Genomic DNA, 19,922 nt, shown 5'->3' on the forward strand with positions numbered 1-19,922 from the left:
GGCAATTATCATGAGTCATAATCTTTATTTCCCATTTAATCTCATTGATTTCTAAAGACCTAAACTCCCCAAAGACCTTATTGCTACCAATGTCTCAATTTGGCAACTGAAGTGATCAATTTTGTCCTTAATCATTGCTAAACCCATGATATAATTTGATAAAAGTACTTTTTCCCCACCAAAGCAAAACTCTTCCTTCATTTGCTTAATGAATCCTTCAGGTGAATATTCTTTGCTTTTGGTAAGGTTCCTTGTTTTCTTAAAAGAAAAAGATGAAAATCTTTCTGAGAAAGTTAAAAATATTTTAAGTATTCTCGGGCTTTCCAACCTTACTTTGAGTAAATTTGATAAGATACTTTCTTCACGACCTGATGGGATCCAGGAAGATGATGGAAAGAACACAAATGGCTTGGACCTTTGGGAAGAAGAGAAGCTTAAGAGAAAAAATGATTTTGGCCACTCAAGAATACAGTATTATTTATGTCATAATTTTGCTAAGATCTAGCCCTCATCATACTCTTCTGTAACTTCTACTAATTATATTATCTAATAATTCATGACTTCAACCTATTTATACATGTATTGATATTATTTCAATGTATTATTAAGGATTGTATAAAGGGTATTGTGTTATTATTCATTAATATGGTGACAAAATAGATATGGATCAAGAAGAACAGTTTGGGATATAGGACTAGTCTTTATTGTAAAAGGCTTGACAGATGTTTGCAACATCAATGGGCAAGAAATATCTAATCACATCCTTCTAATAGATGTGTCCCTGACACTATTTTTAAAGACCTCATAAGTATAAATGGTCTGATTTCTATAAAGGCCACCTAAGTGAAGGAAAACATGAAAGAAAGACTCACTTTCTAAAGCAAACAAAAACAACATAAAAATAAAACCATTCTATTTTTAAGGTACAGTAAATGCTATAGCTAGCTTGCTGAGTTACCTGTTTCAGAGGTCAGTAGGGGTAGAGGAGACTGTAAACATTGGTGATAATCTCTTTTATCCAGTTCTTTGTGAAAAATTGTCCTATAACGTGAAATCATGGGAAAAAGTCCATTTTAAGGATATTCTGATCCCTCCATCTGAGCCTGACCTTATATAATTTCCTGTTTTAAAGGAGAACAGATTATTTTTTTCTTTACCCTTTTGTTAATTCTAGTTCAGAAAACATGGTTTATTTTCATTGACCACGTTTCTTCCTTTCTGTCCTGAAATGTTGCTGGATGCTTCTCAGCATTCATTGGGATTTATACAAATTCTTGGTTTAAAGAACACAACCTCTTCATAGTTTATTCATGTCAACTGAGGCAAGGAGGTGGACCCAGACAAGCTGTGGCTGAGTCAGACAAACCCAGCACTCACGCCTGCACATTTGCAATCTCTCTTTTAAAATTGTTCTGACTAGCTCCTGGAGCTGCCATGATTTCACCGCAGGAACAACTTATCTAGTGCAGAGGGATGACTGGCTTACATAAGAGTAAACAAACATTGTAGAATGCAGATATCCTCATTCTCCAGTGGGATCAGATTTCAGCCTCAGCATTACAAAGCCCAAACTAGAGAAGTTTGAACATGGAAGAATATATTTAGTAGAATAAATATGCACATTTATCTTTTATGCATGGAATGAATGATCTTTGATATTTTTTCTGTCTTAATAAATCTAGATCTTGGATAAATGATATATAATGTAATACTGCAAGTCTACCTGAATACTATATATTTAATAGACACTGATAATGTAATACTGCAAGTCTACCTGAATACTATATATTTAATAGACACTGAATTTGATATATAATTGATGATTAGGAATTACAATACTTCTATCAGAGAAAATGTACATTTAGAAGTATAGAAATATAAGAACTTAAAAGTAATCTACTTTACTGTATTCATTTTATAGATAAAAAAAACATGTTCAGAAGTATATGAAATGATTTCCCCAAGAAGTTGTTTTGCATAATTGATAGAACTTTGAACTTATGGACAAGAAAAACTGCTGTCCCTGATACTTATTAGTTTTACACATCTGGGTAAGTATCTTGATCTTTTTCAACCTGTTTCTATATTTATAAAGTGGAGATAATAATTGGACCAATCCTATGAGGTTGTAATGAGGCTCATATGATATAAAATATGTAAAGCTATTTTGTAACCTTAAAGATCAATAGAAAAGTTATTACTTTTATTGCTCATGGTATTAAAATGAGTAGAAGAAGGGCTCTTAGTCATTTAACATTTGACACAGTCACAAATAGAAGATTTGATCATAAATATCAACATTTTTTGAATTATATTCTCCTTCTTCACAAACAGATTAATTTTACCTAAAGCCTTAACCTGAAAATGGGTAAGTGTTAATTTTTCCTGTAGGGAAATAGATGTAGGAATCCTGTAGGAAAATCCTGTAGGAAATTCGATTAGAATTATGATTTAGTCTAAGAAGAAAACGTAAGATATTTGATATAATTCAGTTCCAATCTGTTCTACCAATATTAAGCTGTTTTACATATGTGCATAAGAATCAGATATTGAAATGACATAGAAGGTTAACTGGAATCTATCACATTACAACAGAAATTCAGTTGAAAGGGAAATCACCAACTTGTCCAACTTCTCTACTAAAGAAATCCTTGAAATTATGTACTAAATGAATGATTGTCTAGCCTCTGCTTCAAGGCATTCACGAAAGGAAAAATCTATCATCTCCTGAGGCAGCCCATTCCACTCTTTGACAGCTTTAATTATTAGGAGGTTTTCCTAACTTAAAGCCTAAGTATACCTCTTGTCAGCTTTCATATGTTCTTGGTTTTTGCTTCCTGGTGCTAAACAGAACAAGCCCAATCCTGCTTCCACATAAAGATTATGAAAATCATTAAACCACTGAAAACAATTATTATATACCTCTTCATGTGTTCCCTTCTGCAGGTATAACTCTCACTTTCCTTACACCAATCTCTGTATTGATTGCTATCCTTGGGAAAACCTGAATGAGGTCTGATAAGAATAGCGTAGTATGACTCTTCTCAATATAACCCAAGATTGAGCTAACTTTTTCATATCACACGGCTGCCTTATATTGAGTTTGTAGTCTAATATATATTTGAGATTTTTTTCAGAATCACACTGTATTAATTAACCATGCTTTCCTCATTTTTATATTTATGAAATTGATTTCTTTGTAAATGAGTAAAAATTTTACATTTGCTCCTATTGTATTTCATCTTACTACATCCAGCTCAATGATCTAGATTGTCATGATTGTTTTTTATTCCAACTCTGACATGTATGTTTGCCATTTCTCCAAGTTTTATTACATGTAAATTTGATCACCCACCATCCCAATGTCCCAATAATGGACAAAAATGTTAAATAGCACACACCCCTGTGAAACTCAATCAGAGACCCATTGTCATGTTGGCTTTTAGCATAATTTGAGTTTGACCATGGAGTTAGACATGAATCCTTCCAATTAGATTATGATCTAATACACATCTCCATCTTGTGCATGAGAAGCATATGAGACACTATCAAAAGCTTTGATTAAAATCTCAGTAGAATTTATCCAAAGCATTCCCCTTACCTACCAGTTTAGTAATCCTATTAAAAAAGCAAACGAAATTAGTTACGCATGGCTTATTCTGGATGAAGCCATGCTGTCTCTTTGTAATTGATGCTTCCCTTTGCCAAATATCTTTTTTCATGATTCTTCTAGAATTTTCACAGGAAGCACATCTAAGATCATTTATAGATAATTTTCAGGTTCTCTTCCTTTAATGTTTTAGATTGAAAATGGAAACATTTCCCTTTCTTCAACCTTTTGGTACCTCTTTCATATTTTTTAATCTTCCATGTATCTGTGACATTGGTGATCATATCTCCCAGTTATTTTAGCATCTAACATATATTTCTTCTACTTCAGGAAACTTGAATTAATTAAGGACATTTAGGTATCTTCCTGTATATCAACTTCCTGTTAATGATTATAGTCCTGCTGTTTCCAAAGAAAAGATCATTCTCCTTGCTAGAGAAAACAGAACATAGCCTACCTCTCTTGTCAATTATTATGTCACCCCCATAAAAGTCCTATCTCATCTTTGATCTACTTTTTCTCTCTCACAATAACTAACACCCCCTCCAAAAAAAAAACACTTTTTGTCCTTCATTTTCCTCACCAGCCTGAACTCATTTTGAACTCATTTTATCCCCCTTCAAAATATTTTTTATGATTGTACCATGTTGTTGTTTTTATTGTTAGCTAACCTTCCATATTGCATTTTTTCAAATATAAGTTGGTTGATAATTACCTCTGAGTTCACACTGATCTTCTTAGACAAATCCTATTTTTCTTCTTCACTGGAATTCTCTCCCATTTTGTCTTCAGAATTGCATTGTGGATGTTTTCCCATCTCTTATTGGTTGATTTTTCCTGTAGCTTTTGGTTTATGAGATTCTACATATTAAACAAATATTTTAAAATTTGTTTTTCTAAAATTTAGAGTACACACTGAATTCTGGCTGGCCTTCTTCTTCTGCGTCATGGAATCCTTTCTTTTCAGAATTCCTATTATTTCAAATTCAGCAACATGTCCTCTACTGTTAGTTCAATTAAACCCTGAGTAGAATTCATCTTTCTTAATTCCTTTAAGGAATTCTGTAGGATTGAAATCACTGCTAAGACAAGTAAAATTATTAGATGTTATAGTTTTGACACAGAAAGAACTCTGGTAAATTGTTTGATAATTGAAGTTCTCTATCACTATTATCATGCTTCCATTTCACGTTTACAATTTATTCCTCAAACTCATTTATTTCCTCTTTCTGTCCAAATCATCTATGGTATTTTCCTTTGTCCAAATAATGTCTGTTTCGTCTCCCTTTACCCAGATACTCTATCATTTCTCTCTCTTCCAGTTTCAGAATTTCCTATGGGAGTGTAAATAAGTTTTTATTGTACCATGCTTCTCACTTTCCCTTTACTAATTCTGTTTCTTTATATTAAGTTATAGCCATTCATAGCCATAATCAAGTCTTGGTTTCCATCCCATGAAATCTTAGTGATATGTATATGAAGCTACATTTATCTCTTTGCCCTAAAACTTCTTCATTTCCCTTAAAAATCCAAAGATAAGTTAAAATAAATATAAAGCAAGCAAAAAACTAGTACTTTACCATGTTATTATACAAAGAGATGAACTAGCCATGTTATTAGAGAAAATATAGAAGGACAAAAAACTGAGTGTTCTCTAGTTCAGTGGCTCATGCAAGTGAATAATTGTATATATACATAAATGTCAATCGTTCAGCTCTTGGCAATCCTCCCATTATGCTGAGAAACAGTAAGGTATATTTTGGGTACTCTTCCATAAATTAGGATGAATGTGGGTCAGACAAATTGACGAGCTATCTTGCTATTTCTGATTCATATTAACAATAAGAAACAAAATACTTGAAGTTCTCATTTTTTAAGAGTTTGTGGATCAGTGGTGAAATTCAATGAATTTCAGGCTCTGTTTATCTTTGTTTTGTAAAGGGAGAATCACACATGCTTATTTGCAATTGGGTCTTTTGTAAATTTTTAGGGGGGAGAGTGGACGCATGTATGATGAAAAGTAGTGAGGCCGTCCTCCTGTCTTCCCACAAGGTTATGGGATCCAAGAATTACAAAGAATTATCTGCACATGGAAGGGATGTATAACCATTCCTGGTCTCCAAGGGTATGATTCCACCTTTATCTCCCTCTACCAGTGATAAGGTTGATTGACCAACAATCTCTGCCATGGTAGTGTAGTGTAAGGGGCACAGGAATATTGGATGGAATAATCTTGAGAGGCAATCTTCTTTTGTCTCCCACTACCAGTAGGATCAAATTATCCCAATGAGACATATTTTTACAATTCTGCAAAAGGGGAAAGTCATTTTGAAACACAGCTGGATATCTTGATATCTAGAATATCACCTACCCTTTTCCAAGTTTGTATGGAGCACATCACCAATCATCACTAGAGTAATAGGGTCTTGATTGCTATATTACAATTAAGTAGAGTACAACAATAGTGAGTTAAGTTTTATCTGTCAGGTACTGACTGATAACATCTAAGTGGTAAGAAGTATCTAATTGAAATTGCTATTTTAGTAATTTCCAAAGGAGTTAGGTTGCCCTGTTCTGAGCTCTCTTCTTCCTGCTCTGAGTCATCAGTTCCTTATTATCCTTTCTGTTTGTTTTCTTCCTTTTTCCCATCACCTTCTTCACTATAATTTTCTTCATTTTTTGTTACTCACATATTCCCATTGATCCTCATCCTCATACATAGCAGGTTAGGTTATATTTGGGGTTCAGGGTTTTATTACAGGAACTAGCCCAGATTCTAGAACTTCACTTTAATAACATGACCTCTTTATTTCTGCAGAAAATTGAAGTAAAAATTGTTAATAAAAAAGCATCTGCTTGTGACTTAACAATATTTCAAAATAATACAAGCACCTGAAAAGATCAATGAAGAATACCATACAACTGGCCATGTTTTGATGATTAGGGCTGTTTATGAAGAAGATTAAAAATAGTTCAAAGGTTTTATGGTTCATTTTTTAAAGGGCTTTAGCTATGTTAGGATTCCTAAAATATAATTTCTTCCAGTAAGATAATTAAACAGAATATTTTGTGGTTATTTGTAGAAATTAAATAAGCATGCTACAATTGAAGGGCATCTGAACACATAGTAGACAAGCAGATATATTTTCCTTTTAGGAATAGGGGATATAATCCCAGTAGTAACACTGCTGGATCAAAGGGTATGCACAGTTTGATAACTTTTTGAGCATAGTTCCAAACTACTCTCCAAAATGGTTGGATTCGTTCATAAGTCCACCAACAATGATCAATGTCCCAGTTTTCCCCTCCCCTCAACAATATTTTTTTTCCTGTCATCTTAGCCAATCTGAAGGTGTGGTGGCATCTTTAGAGTTGTCTTAATTTGCATTTCTCTGATTCATAATGACTTGGGATCTTTTCATATGATAGAAATAGTTTCAATTTCTTCATCTGAGAATTGTCTTTCATATCCTTTACCATTTTCAATTGGAGAATGGCGATTTTTATAAATTAGAGTTAATTCTTATAATTTTGGAAATGAGGCCTTTATCAGAACCTTTGACTGTAAAAATATTTTTCCCAGTTTATTCTTCCTTCTAATCTTGTTCATTAGTTTTGTTTGTACAAAAACTTTTCAGTTTGGTATAATCGAAATTTTCTATTTTGTGATCAGTAATGATCTCTAGTTCTTCTTTGGTCATAAAGACCTTCCCCTTCCACAGGTCTGAGAGGTTTTTGTACTTTTTGTAGTAGCTAGAAACTGGAAACTGAAAGGATGTCCATCAGTTGGAGAATGGCTGAATAAATTGTGGTATATGAATATTATGGAATATTACTGTTCTGTAAGAAATGACCAACAGGATAATTTCAGAAAGGCCTGGAGAGACTTACACAAACTGATGCTAAGTGAAATGAGCAGGACCAGGAGATCATTATATACTTCAACAACAATACTATATGATAAACAGTTCTGATGGACCTGGCCATCCTCAGCAATGAGATCAACCAAATCATTTCCAATGGAGCAGTAATGAACTGAACCAGCTATGCCCAGAGAAAGAACTCTGGGAGATGACTAAAAACCATTACATTGAATTCCCAATCCCTATATTTATGCCCACCTGCATTTTTTATTTCCTTCACAAGCTAATTGTACAATATTTCAGAGTCTGATTCTTTTTGTACAGCAAAATAACGTTTTGGTCATGTATACTTATTGTGTATCTAATTTATATTTTAATGTACTTAACATCTACTGGTCATCCTGCCATCTGGGGGAAGGGGTGGGGGTAAGAGGTGAAAAACTGGAACAAGAGGTTTGGCAATTGTTAATGCTGTAAAGTTACCCATGCATATATCCTATAAATAAAAAGCTATTAAATAAAAAAAAAGGAATAGGGGAAATACTGTGATCCATATTTTTGCCTGAATTAAATCAAGTATTGGGTTGATATAAATATCTCTTTGGCTGAGTTTCTTACTTTTTATCATTGAACTATGAAATTCATGCTTAAGAAGGGAGCTTTCCAGAAATTTTCAGCTCTCCAGAATAACTGCTCCAGGGGTTCCATCAATCTAAAGTTTTACTTTAGAGAATCATCACTTGGTTCAGTTGAAGGAATTTATTTTTGTTTCAAATCTTAAGTATATATTTTTGAGTTAGAACAATACAGTTCCTTTTTATGTAATATTTATGACAAGTTATTTTGCTTTTCCTTTTAAAGTGGGAAAATATGTTACAATGAATTTCTTTTCCCTTTAGTTCCTTAAGGGAGCATAAGTTAGACAAGGTATTATTATTCGATCAATAGCGATGAAGGAGCCTGAGGTAGTCACTATATTTCACATGGAAAAATGAACTCATGGCTATCCAAAGGATTAGAGCAGAAACAAAGAAGAAATCTTGAACCAATTTCAAGAAAGTTTATCCTGATATTTGAATCTCCTGCAAGACCTGGGTTGCAGGTAATTTTCCATGAGTAGTTTAACTTTTACTGATTTGTTTGCTATAATTTAGTAAGAATCCTAGTTTTCCTAGCTTCAGTCATATTGAGAGTAAAACAACAATGTTTGGGAGAGGTGGCAAATACTTTGGACTATGTTATTTTTTTCTATAAAAAGTCTTTCATAGTAAAGGGAGAATTTCTACATAAAATAGTGAAGTGAATTCCAGTGGAGAGAATTCTAACTTTTAACAAAATGCATTCAGCCTTCACTTTGCCTGTGTTTTATTATTTGTGAATAATTAGAGCAAATCTTGTTGAACAGACATCTATCAGGAGTCTTAGGGTACAAGTAAAAGTTAACTCAAAAACAGAAAATCATTGAGATGAATGATTACTTAATGCAAAAGATCTCTCATATCACTCTAAAATTTAAACCCCTGTATCTTTTAGATCATTTTCACAGTATTATAATTAATTTACAATATAATTTTAAAGAGAGAGTACCTGGGTGTATCTGCTTAACGTCAAATCATATTTTGATCTAAAACCAATTCTGAGGTTTTAATTTCTTCACAGAGGTATCTCATTTCATTGGCAGAAGCAGGGTTACAGAATCACAGAATTTCAGGATCTGAAAGGTCTTGAGAGGCAATCTAGTCAAAGGTGAATGGGAAAATAAATTTCTTCTAGGCCAGGAGTTCTTAACAATTTTAAATATCATGGATTCCTTTGGCAATCTGGCAAAACCGATGACTCCTTCGCCAAAAAGTTTTTAGGTACATAAGACAAAATATGTTAGATTATAAAAATCAATGAAATTGAAATGATACTAAAATATAAAAAACAATAAATTCTCAGACCTCAGGTTAAGAACCCCTACCTGGGACATCTCCAACTCATGGTCCAGTCCTTTATTGAGGGGAAATTTATCACATCCTGGTGCAGCCCATTCCATTTTTGGACAGCTTTAATCATTTGGATATTCTTTAATAGTGAGACAGAACATGTGTACTTATTGTGTATCTAATTTATATTTTAATGTACTTAACATCTACTGGTCATCCTGCCATCTGGGGGAGGGGGAAGGGGGTAAGAGGTGAAAAATTGGAACAAGAGGTTTGGCAATTGTTAATGCTGTAAAGTTACCCATGCATATATCCTGTAAATAAAAGGCTATTAAATTAAAAAAAAAATAGTGAGACAGAAAGCTGACTCTTTTCAACTGCTCTCATTGGTCCAAGGCCAAGCAAAGTAAGCCTAATTACTTTTCATATGAAATCCCTTAAAATTCTCTCCTCTTCTTTTCTGATGATCAAGCATCTCAAGTCTCTTTCAATTTGTACTTACTTATCATGGGTTTGACAATAAAGTAATTTTCCTCTGCATTCTCCAGCTTCACATTGCCTTTGGAAAATATGGTGCCCGTTACTGAATATAGTATTTTAAATGGAGCCATATCATGGAATACGATTTTTCCATCTTATTTCCAGTGTATATCTCATTCTGCATATTATACTTAAAAATGCAGCCAAAGAACCTAAGTTTTTTTTCCCCATTGCCACAACATACTGTTGACTTCTAGTGAACTTACACAGTAAAATCCCCAATTTCACCTCTCCCTGAAACAAAAGCTCTGGATCTTCTCATCTTGTACTTTTGATTTGGGGGAGTAAGAGAAAACATAGGATTTTTTATTTATCCCTATTAAATTTTGTATTGAGTCCTGGAACACTCTCCCAATCTGTTGCTGATCTTTTTCTGACTCTTTCATCCAATGTGTTGGTTATCTTAATTAATTTGGTGTTAATTGTTAATATGATAAACATGCCATCGTTCAGCTAAGTGACATCCATATAAAACTGCACAGAAACAAATACAGATTCCTCAGGCATTTAACAAGAGATGTTCTACAAGTCAACATTGACCCATTAAAGACAACTTTTCAATTATCTTACACACTTAGCCCCATGTTGTCCAGCCATTTAGCTGTGGAAATTTGGCCAAACAATTTTGTTAAATCTATGTAAACTATCTCTTTAGTAGTCTGTCCTCTGATCTTTTAGCATAGTAAACCTTTCAAAAATGAAAATGAAGTTAGTGTGACATGGATATTAAAAATAAAGCCACATTGACTTTTAATGTTTTTGTTTAGCTTTTGAAATATTTAACCACCCATTTTATCTAGTATTCTAGCACAAATAGAGGACTGCTATTTAAGTTTCTTGGTTTGAACATTTCAGACTTCTTTCTTCTGTTTTGTTGTTGTTGTTGTTGTTGTTTTGTTTTGATTTTTTGAAAATTAGAACTGGTACTTCTGGAGGTTGAAACAAGATGGAAGAATAGAGGAAGCAACTGAGCTTTATCAACACTCACTTTCAAACAAATTAATGATAATTCCTCAAATTAAATTCTGCAATAACAGAGACACCAAAAGTTGGGCGAGACCATTTTCTAGTCCACAATAACTTAGGAAGTCAGAAGGAGAGATCAGGGACACCAAGATGGGGGGAAGGAAGAATGCAAACTCCATTGCACCTATATACACACTCAGGCGGGAATAAAAATCTATCTTACCTACAGGAAAGTAGGAAGGAAAACAGATAAAGGAGGTGCTGATAGGAGGGATGGTAGACTGGGGGAAGAAAAAGTCAGGAATGAAACATTTTTGAGAATGGAGAAGAGAGACAGAAAGAGAGGAGACAGAGAGACAGAGACAAAGACAGAGAGAGAGGAAAGAGAGAGAAATAGTATAGAGGGAAATATATAGTTAATAATATTATTGTGAAAAAAATCAGACAGGTTTCTCTGATAAAGATTTCATTTCTGAAACATAAAAAATGGAGTCAACTATATAGAAATAAAAGCCCTTCCTCAATTGATAGTCAAATGATATAAACAAGCAGTTTTCATATAAAGTAATCAAAACTATCTAAGGTCATATGAAAAAATGCTCTAAGTCACTATTGATTAGAGATATATGAATTAAAACAATTTTGAATTACCACTATAAACTTATCAGATTGGCTAATATTTAAGAAAATTAAAATGAAAAATGTTGCTGGTGATGTGGGAAAATTAAAACAGTAATGCATTGTGGTTGCAGTGGTAGGTACACTGATTCAACATTTCTGAAAAGAAGTTTGAAACTATGCCCAATAGGCTATAAAATCAAGCATACCATTTAACGAAGCAGTACCACTAGTAGTTCTGTATCCCAAGAAGATAGAAAGAAAGAGGCAAATGATTTATGTATACAAAAATATTTACAGCAGTTTTTAGTGGTTGCAAAGAATTGGAAATTGAGGGGATGGCCATCAACTGGAGAATAAATTATGATATGTGATTATGATTGAATATTGTTGTCCTATGGAAAATGGTGAGGATGCTCTCAGAAAAACCTGGAAACATTTACATGAACTGATGCAAAGTAAAATAAGCAGCATTAAGAGAACATTATAGATGGGAGAATAATATTGTATGATGACCTACTATGAATATCTTAGCTATTCTCTACAATACAATGATTCAAGACAATTCTGAAAGACTTATGATGAAAGGTGCTATCCATTTCCAGATTTCTAGAAAAAGATCTAGTGGGGCCTGAATATAGATCAAGGATACTTTTTCTTTTCTTTCTTTCTTTCTTTCTTTTTTTGGTTGCTTTTATCTGTTTTATTCACAACATGACTTACTTGGAAGTGTGTTTTTTATGCTTATACATGTCTAACTTTGATCAAATTGTTGACTTTCTCAAGAAGGGGGATGGAAGGAGAAAGTTTGGAACTCAAAACTTAATAAAAGAATGTTAAAATTGTTTTTCATGTAAGTGGTAAAAATAAAATATTAAAAAGAAAAAAATTAATTATCAACTAAATCCCCACCCCTGTTTTTAATTCAGAGGAAGGCTGATTTTCTAGGGTCAAACAAAAATGATTCAGTGCTCAGAATGGTTATAATGGGATAAATATATCTTGGGCATATGTTTGAGCAATGAATACATTGCAGAAAAATCCATTACTATATTATAAAAAGGGATTATGCATTGTTTTAAAGAATCCAAAATTAAATTGAATTTTAGTAGGAAAAGTCTTAAAGTAGGAACTATAGGCTCTTAGGTTAGAAAAGACCTTGAAAAGTCATTTAGTTCATGAGAGGTCTGGATAGCCAGTCCATTCTTGAGTTTAACAAACCCTAACCTTTATTGTTTCTGGGAGCTATTCTAACCATGCTTTTCAATCAAAACAAGCAGTGTGGTATTTCTTTGTAGTTGTCTGCTCAGCAGGGACCTGAAAGTATCAGTCATTTTGATCACATTGCTATGATGGGCAGCACTGACCCTGGATCGATTGTACTGAATGTACTGCAGTCCAAATTGCCTCTGGAGACTGAAAACAATATATACATTATTTTGTGGTGTTTTCTTGTATGGATTTTTTTGGGGGGCAGGCAGATATGGGGCAGGGGAGGATAAGATACGATAGCTAATCTGGGACTGTGATTTCATTGGCACAGGGATCTCCTGATGGATAAACGAATTATACAGATCAGCAGCTTATGTGTAACCTAATATTTGAGATTTGCCTAAGTCATGGAGAACTCCATAGTCATAGATTTAGAACTGAAAAGGATCCTGTTATTTTTCATATAAGTAATTATAAAACTCAGAGATTAAGTGATTTGCAAAAATCATGTGTGTAACAAGGAAGCCAATTTAAATTGAGATTCCCTGCCTCTGAATCCAAACTCTCTTCCGTACCACATAGTTAAGTGACTTTCCTATGGTCATCCAGCTAGGAAATGTCATTTGGGATTTGGTCTCAGTTCTTTCTTACTTCATCTCTAGCATGCCTTCTCTACCCAAGCCATCATCTCTACATTTCCATGGAAACATTGGATCCTGACCTTGAAATTACTCTGGACTCAAAATAGAAATGTTTTCTCCTCATCTTGCCTACTTTCAAACCTCTATATCACTTCCTAGCCATTGCCATGCCATGGCATAAATCACATATTCCTTAACATCTATTCCCTTCTAAATGCTTCTTTAGGTGGTCTTTTCCCTCCAGTAAAATGCAAGAATTCTCAAATAAAGAGACTGTCTTTCTGGCATGTACTTGTGTACTTTGATTCTTTATGCAATACCTGGAACATAGTGAAAGTTGGCTAAATTATCTGTCTGTATCTATCTTAAATTATCTCTTTTTTGGTTTCCTCCCTACCTTCCTGATTGACCCTTCTTTCATCCCACCCTTTTCCTCTTCATTTCCCATCTCTTTTTCCCTTCTTTCATCCCTCATTTCATTCCATTCTTCCTATCATCATCATCAATCGTTAATAGGTAATATTCATAGAGCACTTACATTATGACAGACTCCTTCCTTCCTTTCTCCCTTCTTTCCTCCCTCTCTCCTTTTCTCCTTCTTTCCTCCCTCCCTCCCTCTCTCCCTCCTCCTCCCATTGTTTCCTTCCCTTCCCCTCCCTTTTTTCTTTTCTTCCTTCTTTCCATAGCAGTATATATTGCCTTTTATCACATAGTGATAGCTAAAGAAAGAGTGTTTTAATATTAATAAGCTTTGGGGAGTCTAAAAATAAAGGACTTTATTAACATGTTGAAGGTAAAATAATTAACATACTATAGAAGCTGACCTTTTGGCAAGATGTAAGTGATTTATTTATGACTTGAAAGTATTGAGTGAGGTAGTATTTTACATTTTTTTAATTAATTATTTTAAAGGGACCGTTTCCTACAATTTAGGCTACATAGTCAACCTTGATAAGGATTTTTTTTTGCATTTATTTTTATCTTTGATATAGAGAACGACCTTATTTCCTTTTTTAGAATGTCAACTTTTTATTCTCTAAATTCAGACCTAATATTCTACTTGTTACTTCCCTTTCAAATTCCCATGGTTAGAGTATCTTAAGCCACTGGTAGATCAGGTAGCCTGAGTGGGTGAAGTTATAGTCACCTAGAGTATGGTATAAAGACATGTGCCATGAAGAGCACTTTTTAATATTACTTTTTAATGATTCACATATTTTCAACGTACTCTATAGCACTTAGGCACTGATTTGTGATAAATCAAGTGCTCTTTGTTATGGTGAAGTTTCAAAACCCCCAGTGGACAGGTTCACAAAAGTCCCAATTTCAAATCTTGCCTATGGCATATATGTTACCTGTCTCAGCTTTGCCAGCTGACCATTACAGTTGACAGGAGACATAATCTATATTTTATGAATTAAGAGATTTCCCTTTAAGAGAAGTTCCCTTGGAATTTTTTCATATATTGCTGATAATTAAGTTAATAAAACACAGTAGACACTGCTCCTAGATTACTAAGTTTATCCCTTGCTTCCTTCTACTTCTCCCTCCCAAAAAAAGGGAAAAGAAAAGGAAAAAAGACAAATAGCCTTCAGGGTAAGTGAAATCTAGCACAGACAGACTTCTGGCAGGAGTGTTATTTTATTAGAAGCATGAAATGAGCTGATTATACCTTGATTTCCATAATTATGACATGACATGGGTGTCTCTTTTATGTTTGTCAACAGTGGTGTTGAGTGATATGTTACCCTTTGTAGCACTTCCTAAGTGACAGACTTCCAGACGAGCTAGATAATATAGTAGGATTAAGGTCAGAATTGTATTTGGAAAATTTGGGTTTAAATTCTTTGTCAATCTGAAATCTTGGGCTAGTCATATCACTACTTCAACACTCAGTTTCCAATCTTGTACAAAAAGATTATTGGACTAAATGAACTTTAGGTTACCTTTCAGCCTGAATTTTGTTCATTTATGAAACCCAAGTTCAAGTGTGTAGTTTTTGTTTACCATTCTCTTTTCATTGGACCATTCTCTTATCATTGGTGGACGCCTTGGCTGTCCATTATAACTTGACTTTTTGTACCTGAGTGAGGGATGATGGTTGGATGGAGAGCTTGGTAGAGAAGAGAACTTTCTTTTTCTTCCTGTTTAGAGAGAAGACAGGTGGAGTTCCAGACTTCTTCAGGATGAACTTCAGGGAGAGAGAAAAAAAAGTCTTTAGAAGATATATATAGGAGAAAGCAGGCAACTCATCATGTCTCTGATTTCCATTTTATATCTTTTAGAGTCTTCAGAGAAATTCTCTTTGAGTGAGATTGGCTGAGGTCATTCTGTCTCTGTTTCTTTTATTTGTTTCTGCCTATTTCTTCCTCTCTATCTTTATCTGTCTTTGTCTCACCCTCTCTTTATGTCTGTGTCTCTGTCTCTGTCTCTGTAACTTTCTCTCTCTCTGTCTCTACCTTACTGTATTTGTTTCTAAGAATTCTTAGAATTTTTAGGTATTCTGTCTCTTTCTCCTGTCTTTTTGTCTCTTTCCCCCACAGGTTTTCAGTAGGAAAATTCATTTCTCTTGTGTATTATTTCATATAATTTAATTTATAAAATTACTCTTATTTCTGTGTGCTTAGATAAACTTGGATAAATTAAATTGGATAAACAATTTTATTTGCTATTTTCTATTTGTGATTTTTTAAAATCCATGGGTTTGTTTAACTTGTAATGAATGGGAAAGAGTCTAGCCTCAAGATATGTTTGGGAAAATTAATCTTCCTTTAAAATTTTTTAAATTTAGTACTGTAGTTTCCCTCAGGTACTATAAAATAATTTTTAACATTCACTTTTAAAACTCTGAGTTCCAAATTCTTTCCTTCTTTCCCTATCCACTTGAGAAGGCAAGCAATTTCATATGTAGTCATTTAAAACATTTTTATGTCATGTTGTAAAACAAAAGATTGAGGTTAAAAAAAAAGAAAAAACCTCAAAAATTAAAATTAAAAAAGAATGCTTCAATCTGTATTTAAACGCCAGCATTTTTTTTCTCTGGGTATGGATAGTATTTTTTATCACAAGATCTTCACAGTTGTCTTGGATCTTTGTATTAGTGAAAAGAGCTAAGTCATTTGCAGCTGATCATCATATAGTATTGCTGTTACTGTGTAATACAGGGTATTTCAGTTTACATCAGCTCAAGAAAGTTTTTTTCATATCTTGTGAGAAATTTCTGTTAATTTCTTATAGCACAATAGTATTCCATCATATCTTACAATTTGTTCAATCATTTCTCAATTGATAAGGATCTTCTCAATTTCTAATATTTTGCCTCCAGAAAAAAGTTGTTTAAATATTTTTGTGCATGTAGTTCCTTTTTATTTTTTAATCCTTTTTGTGAGTTATAGGTCTAGTATTGATATTGCTAGGACAAAGATTTTACATGATTTTATAGTCCTCTGGGCATATTTTCAAACTATGCTTGTAGAATGGTTGGATTAGTTTACAACCCAAATTTAAAGAATCTTCCAATGAACTTTTAAAAATTTTTTATTATAACTTTAATTAAAAGTTCATTGGAAGATTCTTTAAATTTTTATTTTACCCTATATTTCTAGAATATCAGTGCAGTTTTGATTGATAATTTCTTGAAAGATCATGTCTAAGCTTTTTTATTGATCATGACTTTCAGGTAGCCCGATAATTTTTAAATTATCTTTCCTGTGTCTATTCTCCAGATCATTTGTTTTATTCCAATGAATTATTTCAAAATGTCTTCTGTATTTTTTCTTGTTATTTTGGATTTATTTTGTTGTTTCTTAATTTCTCATAAATCCATTAGCATCTACTTGCTCACTTCTAATTTTTAAGGAAGTATTTTATTCACTGAGTTTTTATAACTCCTTTTCTATTTGACCAGTTCTAATTTTCAATGAATGTTTTTAGTGAAATTTTTGGCTTTTCTTTCCATTTGGGCAATTATGCTTTCTAAGATTTTAGTTCACATTGAATTTTTGTACTTCTTTCATCATTTGGCTTAGTCTATTTTTAAGGTATTGATTCCTTCAGTAATTCTGTGTGTGTGTGTGTGTGTGTGTGTGTGTGTGTGTGTCCTTTATCTACCTGTTGACTTGTTTTTCATGTATCAGTCTCATTTCTTTCTCCAGTTTTTTCTCTGCATCTCTTTCTTGATTTTCGACATCCCATTTTTGTCCATGACTTATGACAAATTCATACTATTTTTTCTCTCTTGGAGGTCTTAAATGTAGGAGTTTTGACTTTGTTATCATCTTCTGAATGTGTGTTTAGATCTTGTCAACATAGCAACTGTCTATTGTTTGTTCATATTTCTGGCCAATTGCTTGATTTTTAACTCTTTGTTAAATTTGTTAATCTGAAAGCTGTCTGTTCACATGCTTTGATCATTCATCAACTGGGGAATAACTTGTTTTCTTATAAATTTTACTCAGTGCTCCATATAGTTTAGAAAAGAGCCCTTTATCAAAAACAATAATTGTAAAAAATATTTACTAGTTTTTTGCCTCCCTTCTAATTTGGGCTGTATTGGTTTTGTTTGTGCAAAAGCTTTTAATTTAATTTAATAAAATTATCCATTTTGTATTTCATAATTTTATCTAGTTCTTCTTCGACCATAATTTCCTCCTTTCTCCAATGATATGACATGAAAACTATCCCTTGCTCGCCTAATTTGCTTATGATATCATTCTATACACCTAAATCATGAGCCCACTTAGACCTTATCTTGGTAAATGGTGTGAAATGTTGTTTATGCCTAATTTCTGATACTATTTTCTAGGTTTCATAGCAATTTTTGTTAAATAGTAGGTTCTTATCCTAGAAGCTGGAGACTACAGGTTTATCAAACAGTAGATTACAATAGTCATTGAATATTGTGTGTTGTGTAACTAATGTATTCTGCTGATCCACCACTCTATTTTTTAGCCAATATAAAATAGTTTTGATTTCTGCCACTTTATAATACAGTTTTAGGTCTGGTAGTGCTAGGCTAACTTCCTTTGCATTTTTTCCCCATTAGTCTGATTGATATATTAGACTTTTTGTTCTTCCATATAAACTTTGTTTTTAGTTTTTCTAGCTCTATAAAATAGTGTTTTGGCAGTTTGATTTGTATATTATGATACATTAATTTAGGTAGGATTTTCATTTTTATTATATTAGCTTGGTCTACCCATGAGCAATTGATTTTCCAATTTTTTTGATTTGACTTTATTTCTGTAAAAAAAGTGTTTTATAATTGTGTTTAGTTCCTGGCTTTGTGTTGGCAGGTAGATTCTCAGATAAGTTATATTTTATATTGTCTACAGTTACTTTAATTGGGATTTTTCTTTTTATCTCTTGTGGATTGTCTGTTGGAAATATATAGAAATGCTAATGACTTAGATGGGTTTAATTTATAGCCTGCAAATTTGATACAGTTGTTAATTGTTTCAAGCAGTATTTTCATTGATTCTTCAGTATTCTCTAAATATACCACCAAATCATCTGTGAAGTGATAGTTATATTTCCTCATTTCCCCATTTTCCCTCATTTCCCTAAACAGTTTAATCTTTACATAACATTTTTTATTTCATATTTCCTTTTTATGCTTCTTTTGAATCTTGTATTTGAAGATCAAATTTTCTTTTGAACTCTAGTTTTTTCATTAAAAATGATAATATAAATTATATTTTAATATAAAATATAATAATACTTTATTAAAATTTTTCGCATCAATATTCATTAAGGAAATTAGTCTATAATTTTTAACTTTTGTCTCTTTCTGGCTTAGAAACCAGCACCATATCTGTGTCATAAAAGAAATTTGGTAGAACTACTTCTTTGCTTATTTTTCCAAATAGTTTTTTGTGGTATTGGAATTAATTATTCTTTAAATGTTTAGCAGAATTCACTTATAAATACATTTAGCCCTGGAAAATTTTTCCTAGTGAGTTCATTGATGGCTTGTTTAATTTTTTTTCTAAAATGGAGTTATTTAAGTAATATTAAGTATTACATAAGTTATTAAGTATTTAAATATTAAGTAAATAATTTTAAAATAATTATTTAAGTAATAAATACTTAAGCATTTAAGTATTTATTAAGAAGAGAAGTAACTTATATTAATATGGAAAATCTATAATCTTTTTTGATAAATATCCATCAATTTCACTTAGACTGTATGATTTATTGGCATACAATTGAGCAAAGTAGCTCCTAATTAATTTTTAAATTTCTTCTTCATTGGGGGTATACTTTTTATTTTAATAATGGTAATTTTTTTTCTTTTTTTTTTTTGCTCAAATTGACCAAGTCTTTGTTTTATTAGTTCATTTTATTTGTTGAATAGTTTTCTTATTTTAAACTTTCTCATTTGACTTTCACAATTTCTAATTTGGTATTTAATGGGAGGTTAATTTATTATTTTCTCTAGGTTTTTCAGTTGCATGCTCAATTCATTTGTTTCTCTCACTTTTATTTATGAAAGCATCTAGAGACTTAAAATTTTCACCAAGAACTGATTTGACTGCATTTTATA

General features: G+C 32.5%; 1 long non-coding RNA gene across 3 annotated transcripts in view; it reads left to right on the top strand.

Moving 5' to 3' along the window:
- Positions 1-19,922, top strand: part of LOC116419819 — a 227,658-nt gene that overhangs the window by 195,983 nt on the left and 11,753 nt on the right. Inside the window, exons 4-5 of one of the 3 annotated variants that reach the window (XR_004230131.1) lie at positions 1,922-2,051; positions 8,373-8,575. This is a non-coding gene — a long non-coding RNA (uncharacterized LOC116419819). Of the gene's footprint in view, positions 1-1,921; positions 2,052-2,334; positions 2,369-8,372; positions 8,576-19,922 lie in introns of all 3 variants that reach the window. The other 2 variants (XR_004230130.1, XR_004230129.1) reach the window with 2 other exon arrangements.

Source organism: Sarcophilus harrisii, chromosome 6 (assembly GCF_902635505.1).
Source record: "Sarcophilus harrisii chromosome 6, mSarHar1.11, whole genome shotgun sequence".
NCBI lineage: Eukaryota > Metazoa > Chordata > Mammalia > Dasyuromorphia > Dasyuridae > Sarcophilus > Sarcophilus harrisii.